Source organism: Carlito syrichta, unplaced genomic scaffold (genome assembly GCF_000164805.1).
Source record: "Carlito syrichta isolate Samal-C Ts95f unplaced genomic scaffold, Tarsius_syrichta-2.0.1 Scaffold79434, whole genome shotgun sequence".
In the NCBI taxonomy this organism is placed as follows: Eukaryota; Metazoa; Chordata; class Mammalia; order Primates; family Tarsiidae; genus Carlito; species Carlito syrichta.
The window spans coordinates 265,393-274,486 of NW_007023530.1; positions in this window are offsets into that span (position 1 = coordinate 265,393).

Sequence of the window (9,094 nt, forward strand, 5' to 3'; positions counted from 1 at the left end):
GATGAGGTCTCGCTGCCCAGGCGGGTCTCGAACCCGCGGGCTCAGGCAATCCACTCACAGCCTCCCAAAGGCACGGGATTACAGGCTGAGCCACCGAGCCCAGCTCAGTTGCTTTTTAATTCAACAAGTCAAAGCTGAATTTGAAGTGACTGAAGAATTAGCCTCCATAACTAGTCTGCATGAAATAATTACAGGTAAGATATTTTCAAAGAAGTTGAAAAAGCACTAATTTAGCACAACTTGAAGTGGAATATGCTAAAATGTATTATAACGGATGGTGGCAAAAACATATGTGTAGCAGAAAAAAAGCCTTAGTTCAACAAATTTGCAAAGCTTGTGAAAATGTAATGTGTTTTGGCTGGGAGCAGTGGCTCACGCCTAGGACTTTGGGAGGCAGGGGTGGAAAGGATTGCCTGTGCCCAGGGGTTCAAGACCAGCCTGGGCAACTTGGTAAGAACTTGTCTCTAAAAAAAAAAAAAAGTAATGTGTTTAAAGTGTATGGTTATTAATTGTGAAAAGTACTTTGCAGAAAAATATTTGAATTTTATCGTGTGTTATTTAATTACTAGTGAATTATTAAGCTAGCAGTGTCAACAGTGAACTTCATTCACTCTCAGAAACTTAGCTATTATCAGTTCTGTGGCTTTTTTGGTCAGAAATAGAAGCTGAATATCTTGACTTGCCCTGCCACACAACAGTTCAATGGATTAGCAATGGTAAAGTTTTCTTACAATTTTTTGGCAAATATCTAATAGAATTTTATAAATTATTTCCAAGTAATTAGTTTGGTCAATTGAATCACATGATCGTGGACTGATGTCAGAATTTGGTAGTACCTATCTTTGTGAAAAGACATTTTCAAAAATGAGATACATAAAATCTCATTACAGATCAGCATCAACAGGTAAACATTTACAATCGATTTTGATTTTATATATATATCTTTTTTTTTTTTTTTTGAGTTGGAGTCTCACTCTATCGCCCAGACTGGAGTGCAGTGGCCGCTCCCAGTCACCGCAGCCTCAACCTGCTGGGCTCTGGCGATCCTTCCGCCTCAGCCTTCTGAGTAGCTGGAACTACAGCGCGCGCTACCACGCCCAGCTAATTTTTTTGATTTATTGTAGAGATGAGGTCTCGCCAAGTTGCCCAGGCAGGTCTCGAACCTGCAGGCTCAGGCAATCCACACACCTCAGCCTCCCAAAGTGCGGGATTGCAGGCTGAGCCACCGAGCCCGTCTTATATATATATATCTTATCCTTTTTTTTGAGTTGGAGTGTCACTCTGTTGTCCAGACTGGCATGCAATAGCATGCTCACGGCCATGGGCTCAGGTGATCCTTCTGTCTCAGCCTTTCAAGTACCTGGAACTACATGCATGTGCCGCCATGCCCGGCTAATTTTTTGATTTATTGTAGAAACGAGATCTTGCCAAGTTGCCCAGGCAGGTCTCGAACCCCTGGACTCAGGTAATCTTCTTTCCTTCGCCTCCTAAAGTGCTGGAATTACAGGTGTGAGCCACCGCGCCTGACTTATTTTGATCATATATTGAACGCCAACTAAGTAAAATGTATTCCTCCAAAAAGAATTCCATGCTTATCATTAGTAGACCTGTATTACCAAAACAAGCATTCATTATTATCTTTTTATGTTGAATGTAATTAATTTTTAAATCATGGGAATTTATTTTCTCTTGTTATAAAAGTACCTACGTAATAGCTTCGATGTTGCTTTCTGACCCACCCCACAAAGCCTGAATATTTACTGTCTGATTCTTTTTTTTTCCTGAGTTGGAGTCTCACTCTGTCGCCCAGACTGGAGTGCAGTGGCATGCTCACAGCCACCCTAGCGTCAACCTGCTGGGCTCAGGTGATCCTTCCGCCTAAGCCTTCCAAATAACTGGAACTACAGACGCACGCTACCACACCCAGCTAATTTTTTAATTTATTTTTTATTGTAGAGATGAGGTCTCGCCAAGTTGCCCAGGCTGTTCTCAAACCTGTGAGCGCAGGCAACCCCCTACCTCAGCCTCCCAAAGTACTGGGATTACAGACTTGAACCACCATGCCCAGCCCTGTATGATCCTTTATTAAAAAGTTTGCTGATTTCTGCTCATTACAGTGCCCAGTATTAAAACTGAAAGAAAACTCAGTAATTTCTTTTGCCTATTTCCAAGTCTTGCATAATTTTTTCCAGTAGAGGCAGACACACATGTTTTCTCTCATAAAGGTATGCTCTAGCTGGGGGAACCAGATAATAAATAAAAATAGACAAATGAATAGATAGCTGAGGGAGTATTATACATAAAATAAGATAATGTGATAGCAAGTAACGGAGTCCAGTTGGATTGGGTGGCCCGTGAAGGCGTTACTGAGAACGTACCTGAGGAGCCTGAATGATGAGCCAGATGGACAAAGGTCTTGGGGGAGATTGTAAAAGCATCATCTGTGAATTACAATTATCCAAGCTATTTCATCCTCCCTAGATGTAAATTCATAAAGAAGCACATATATTTTCTTTCTTTTCTTTTCTTTTTTTTTGGATTCAGTCTCACTCTGTCACCCAGGCTAGAGTGTAGTGACACACTCATGGCTTACTACAGCCTTGACCTTCTGGGCTCAGGTGATCCTTCCGCCTCAGCTTCCCAAATAGCTGGGACTATAGGTGCATGCCACCATGACTAGCTATTTTTGATTTTTTGTAGAGATAAGGTCTCATTTTGTTGCCTCGGCTGGTCTTTAACTACTAGACTCAAGTAGTCCTACCGCCTTGGCCTGCCAAAGTGCTGGGATTACAGGCATGAGCCACCATGCCCATCCCTGTGTATTTTTAAAAAAATCTTCATCCTCTATCTGATGGTCTATTTCTTTTTTTCTTTTCAAGTTGGAGTCTCACTCTGTCACCCAGGCTGGAGTGCAGTGGCATGCTTACGGCCTTCGTAGTCTCAACCTGCTGGGCTTAGCCTTCCAAGTAGGTGGAACTACAGGCATGTGCACCATGCCCGGCTAATTTTTTTTTTTTATGGTTTATTTGTATCCTTTTTTTTTTCTTTTGAGACAGGGTCTTTTTCTGTCACCCAAGCTGGAGTGCAGTGGCATGATTATAGCTCATTGTAACCCTAAACTCCAGGGCTTAAACGTTCCCGCCTCAGTCTCCTGAATAGTTTAGGACCACAGGTGTGCACCACATTGCCCAGCTATTTTTATTTTTCTTTAATTATTTTATTTATTTAATTTTATTTGGAGCCTCACTCTGTTGCCCAGGCTGGAGTGTAGTGGCGTGATCACGGCTCATTGCAACCTCGACCTCCTAGGCTCAAGCAGTTGTTCACCTCAGCTTTCCAAGTAACTGGGACTATAGGTGCACACCACCACATGCCTGTAATTCCAGCACTTTGGGAAGCTGAGGCAGGAGGATCACTTGTGGCCAGGAGTTCAAGGTTAACCTGGGCAGCATAGCAAGACCCCATCTCTAAAAGAAACCCCAGCAAAACTATAAAATCACGTTAGAGGTGTTTAAATAATTCTAAATAAAACCAATTCTAAAAACTCTAAATTCATATGCATACAATCTCCCTTTTCATCTTTACTATGATTGTAGCACTTTTCACAGTCTATTTATCCCCAGTCTGTGCGTTCTTTGAAGGAAAGTCTTGTTTTTCTTTGTATCTGTGGGACCTATGTGTAGTATTTAGAAGATACTCAATAAATTTTTCTTGAATGTATGAACTCCTATATCTCTTGTATTGTCTCACTTCTAGAATTTACTCATTTGTATAAGGATACGCTATTACTCATAAATAAGTATTCATTAATATGTGATTTAATGAATAAATTTTTTTTTTTTTTTTTGAGTTGGAGTCTCACTCTGTCGCCCAGACTGGAGTGCAGTGACCACTTTTGGCCACCGCAGCCTCAACCTGCTGGACTCCGGCGATCCTTCCGCCTCAGCCTTCCAAGTAGCCGGAATTATAGGCATGTGCTACCACTCCCGGGTGATTTTTTGATTTATTGTAGAGATGAGGTCTTGCTGCCCAGGCGGGTCTCGAACCCGCGGGCTCAGGCAATCCACTCACCTCAGCCTCCCAAAGCGCGGGATTACAGGCCGAGCACTGAGCCCGGCTAATGAATAAATTAATTTGTTGTAATTCATTGACTTGTTGGGCATTTTGATTTTCAGATTTCACTATTTAGATAATCTTTATGCAAATATCTTTTTTTTTTTTTTTTGAGTTGGAGTCTCACTCTGTTGCCCAGACTGGAGTGTAGTGGCCGCTCCCAGCCACCGCAGCCTCGACCTGCTGGACTCCAGCGATCCTTCCGCCTCAGCCCTCCGAATAGCCAGAATTATAGGCATGCGCTACCACGCCCGGCTGATTTTTGGATTTATTGTAGAGATGAGGTCTCGCCTGCCCAGGCGGGTCTCGAACCCGCGGGCTCAGGCTATCCACTCACCTCAGCCTCCCAAAGGCGTGGGATTACAGGCTGAGCCACCGAGCCTGGCTGCAAATATCTTTTTGTACAGAATTTCTCTTCTTTATTTGAATTGTGTTTTTAAACACTATTTTTTTTTTGAGTCAGAGTCTCACTCTGTCACCCCGGCTAGAGTGCAGTGGCACACTCACGGCCACCACAGCCTCAACCTGCGGGGCTCAGGTGATCCTCCCGCGTTAGCTTTCTGAGTAGCTGGAACTACAGGCCTGTGCCACCATGCCTGGCTAATATTTTTATTTATTGTAGAAATGAGTTCTCACCAAGTTGCCCAGGCTGGTCTTGAACCCGTGGGCTCAGGCAATCCTCTTACCTCGGCCTCCTCAAGTGCTATGATTATAAGCGTGAGTCACCACACCCGGCCTAAGTCATGGATTTTAAGCATGGGAGTTACATTTCTACTCCAGTTTTGCTGCTTTGGGATTTATAATTTTTCTTTAATTTTACTAATTTTATAGATTCAAAATTATTTCTCAGCTGTTTTAGTTTGCAATTTATTTTGTATTTGTCATAGGTTAATGTATCTTATCCTTAATATCAAACATTTTAAAGAAATTGTCTACAATGTGTTATTGTCATTTCTTTTACTTCTCTTCCCCTTTCATTGTGGAGTCAGGCTCTGCATGTGAAAGTTCACCTTATGTCAGTCCAGATTTTTACTAGCAAACAGTAGAATCCACTTTAGTTGGTTTTCAGTAGAAGAAAAATTATTCCAGACTATTTTTTTTTTTTTGAGTTGGAGTCTTACTCTGTCATCCAGACGGGAGTGCAGTGGCCACTCCCGGCCACCGCAGCCTCGACCTGCTGGGCTCCAGCGATCCTTCCGCCTCAACCTTACACAAGTAGCTGGAACTACAGGCGCGTGCTATCACGCCCAGCTAATTTTTGATTTATTGTAGAGATGAGGTCTTGCCAAGTTGGCCGGGCGGGTCTTGAACCCGTGGGCTCAGGCAATCCACTCACCTCAGCCTATTGAGAAGTTCATAAAATCTGCTGAGTGCGGTGGCTTATGCCTGAAATCCCAGCACTTTGACAGGTGTAGGTGAGAGGATTGCCTGAGTCCAGGGGTTTGAGACCAGCCTGGACAACTTGGTGAGACCTTGTCTCTACAATAAATAAAAAAATTAGCCGAGGCAGAAGGATCGCCTGAACCCAGCAGGTCCAGGATTTGGTGACCATGAGCATGCCATTACTCTTCAGCCTGGACGACAGAGTGAGACTCCAACCAACAACAAAAAAAAGAAGTTCATAGAATCGCTGGAAGATTTGGAAGCTAAACTGTCAAGAACAAACATCCACATCATACCACAGAACAGCACCAGCAAAGACCCCTCTGCCATTGCCCTGAGCATAGACTTCACAACAAATGTCACAATGGTCAGTTACCGACACCAAGCCATCCATCACTACTGACCTTGGAAGTTGGAGGCCCAAACCCTACCTTCTCTAGAATATGTATTCTATACGATACCTGTCACCTCATACTGGCTTCTGCTTTGAAGCTTGTGTATGGGGGAAAGGAGACAGTGGGAAACTTGGAAATGAATTTCTAGAATTTAGAAAAATGTGAACCATAATGTGTCTAAAAGATATTGGAAAACTCCCTAAATGATAATTGTCTGCCACAACAATAATCTCAACTTGCCATATTGAAAGGGCTTTGCTCAGTCCACAAGAACTCTGCAGCATAGCAAGAAGGTAAATTTATTAAGGAATGAGCAGAATACTTGAATAGGCGTTTCACCAAAGATGTATGAATGACTGCCAGGAGGAGTGGTTCACGCCTATAATCCCAGTACTTTGAGAGACTGAGGCGAGAGGATTGCCTGAGCCCAGGTGTTTAAGACCTACCTGGGAAACTTGGTGAGACCTTGCCTCTACAATAAATAATAAGAAAAAATTAGCTGGGCGTGGTGGCATGCGCCTGTACTTTCAGCTACTTGGAAGGCTGAGGCCGAAGGACCACTTAAGCCCAGCAGGTCAATGCTGTGGTGGCCATGAGCATGCCACTGCATTCCAGTGTGAATGACAGTGAGACTCTGACTCAAAAAAAAAAAAAAAGAGATACAAATGGCTAAGAAGAAAATAAAATGAAAAGATGTTAAATATCATTCACCTACAAAAATACAGATAATATCAAGCGTGGGCAAGGATGTGGGGAAACTAAAATCCTGATATATTGTTGGTGAATAAGAAATATTTTATTGTTACTTTGGAAAACAGTTTGAATTTTTTTTTTTTTGAGTCAAGAGTCTTACTCTGACATACAGGCTGGAGTACAGTGGTACACTCACAGCCACTGCACCCTCGACCTGCTTGGCTCAGGCAATCCTTCCAGCTCAGCCTTCCAAGTAGCTGGAGCTACAGGCATGGGCCACTGCGCCCGGCTAATTTCTTGATTTATTGTGGAGATGAGATCTCCCCAAGTTGTCCAGGCTGGTCTTGAACTGTTGGGATCAGGAAATCCTCTCACCTCTGCCTCTCAAAGTACTAGGATTATAGGCATGGGCCACCGGGCCTGGCCTTTTTTTTAATTTTTAATTTTTAATTTTTTTGAGTCAAAGCCTTACTCTCACCAAGGCTGGAACTCATAGCTACTGTAGCCTCAACCTGCTGGGCTCAGGCGATCCTTCCACCTTAGCCTTCCAAGTAGCTGAAACTATAGGCGTGCACCACCATGCCCGGCATTTTTTGATTTATTGCAGAGACGAGATCTTGCCAAGTTGCCCAGGCTGGTCTCGAACCCCTGGACTCAGGCAATCCTCTCTCCTAGGCCTCCCCAAATGCAGGATTACAGGCTTGAGCCACTGCGCCCAGTTTATTGGGGCTTTCTATACCGACCAATTCTCCTGTTCTCTGCAGCATCAGCTGGGTGTCCTACAGTTCAACTCAATTTTGACCCTGTCTGCTTGGATTAGCATCAGATCCTACAACTTAAAGGCTCAAGCCCACAAGACTGCCCTACTTCAGATGCCAGTCATAAGTCCCAGGTTGTCACCAATACTTCTTCTAACTGGCTATAAATTTAGGGGTTCCCACAGCCTCCTCTGCTTTGCTAATTCAGTAAAACGACTCACAGAACTCAGGAAAGTGCTTTACTTACTGGTTTATTATAAAGGACACAACTGAAGGACAGCCAAATGAAGAGATGCATAAGCAAAATATGGGGAAGAGGTGAGGGGATTTTATGGCCTCTCTGAGCATATCACCCTCCCAGTACTTTTGTGTGTTCACCAACTTGGAAATTCTCAGAACTTCCACATTGGAGTTTTTATGGAGTTTTCATCACATAGGCGTGATTGACTAAATCACTGGCATTGATTATTGGACTCCAGAGGTCCAGGCGTAGGGCTGAAAACTTGGATCCTCTAATCATGCTTTCATCTTTCTGGTGACAGCCTCTACCTTGAAGCTATCTAGGTGTCCTCGGTCACAAGTCGTGTCATTAGCATACAAAAAGCACTCATCACACAGGTGTTTTAGGAGATTTTTGCCAGGAACCAGATTCATAGACCAAATTTCTTATTGTACCACAATCAATAAAAAGGAATGAAGTATTGATAAATGTTACAACATGAATAATCTCAAAAATGTTATTCTAAGTGAATGCAGCCTGACAGAAAAGATATATTGTACAGTTCCATTTATGTGTAAGGTCCAGAAAAGCAAATCTATAGAGACAGAGAGTAGATTAGTGGTTGCTTGGGGCTGGGGATGGGAACAGAGAATGACAACAAATGCCCTATTTGGGGGGCAACGGGAATGTTCCAAAATTGAATTGTGGTAATGGTTGTACAACTCTATAAATTTACAAAGAAAAATTGAGTTATACACGTAGGTGGAATTTTATGGTATATAAAGTATACCTCAATAAAGCTGTTAAATAGAAAGACAATCAGGCATGGTGGCTCACACGAATAATCCCACCACTTTGGGAGGCGAAGGCAGGAGAATTGCCTGAGCCCAGGGGTTCGAGACTAGCCTGGACAACATGATAAGACCTCATCTTGGCCGGGCTTGGTGGCTCAGCCTGTAATCCCAGCACTTTGGAAGGCCGAGGTGAGTGGATTGCCTGAGCCTGCGGGTTTGAGACCTGCCTGGGCAACTTGACAAGACCTCATCTCTACAATAAATCAAAAATTAGCCGGGCTCGGTGGCTCAGCCTGTGATCCCGCGCCTTTGGGAGACTGAGGTGAGTGGATTGCCTGAGCCCGCGGGTTCGAGACCCGCCTGGGCAGCGAGACCTCATCTCTACAATAAATCAAAAAATCAGCTGGGCGTGGTAGCGCATGCCTGTAATTCCGGCTACTTGGAAGGCTGAGGCGGAAGGATCGCTGGAGCCCAGCAGGTTGAGGCTGCGGTGGCCGGGAGCGGCCACTGCACTCCAGTCTGGGCGACCGAGCGAGACACCAACTCAAAAAAAAAAAAAAAAAAAGTAAAAAGAGACTAACCTGGGCAACTTGGTGAGACCTCATCTCTATAATAAATATAAAAATTAGCTGGTTGTGTTGGTGCATGCCTGTGGTTCTAGCTACTTGAAAGACTGAAGTGGAAGGTTCACCTGAGCCCAGCAGGTTGAGGCTGCAGTGGTCCTGAGTGTGCCACTAT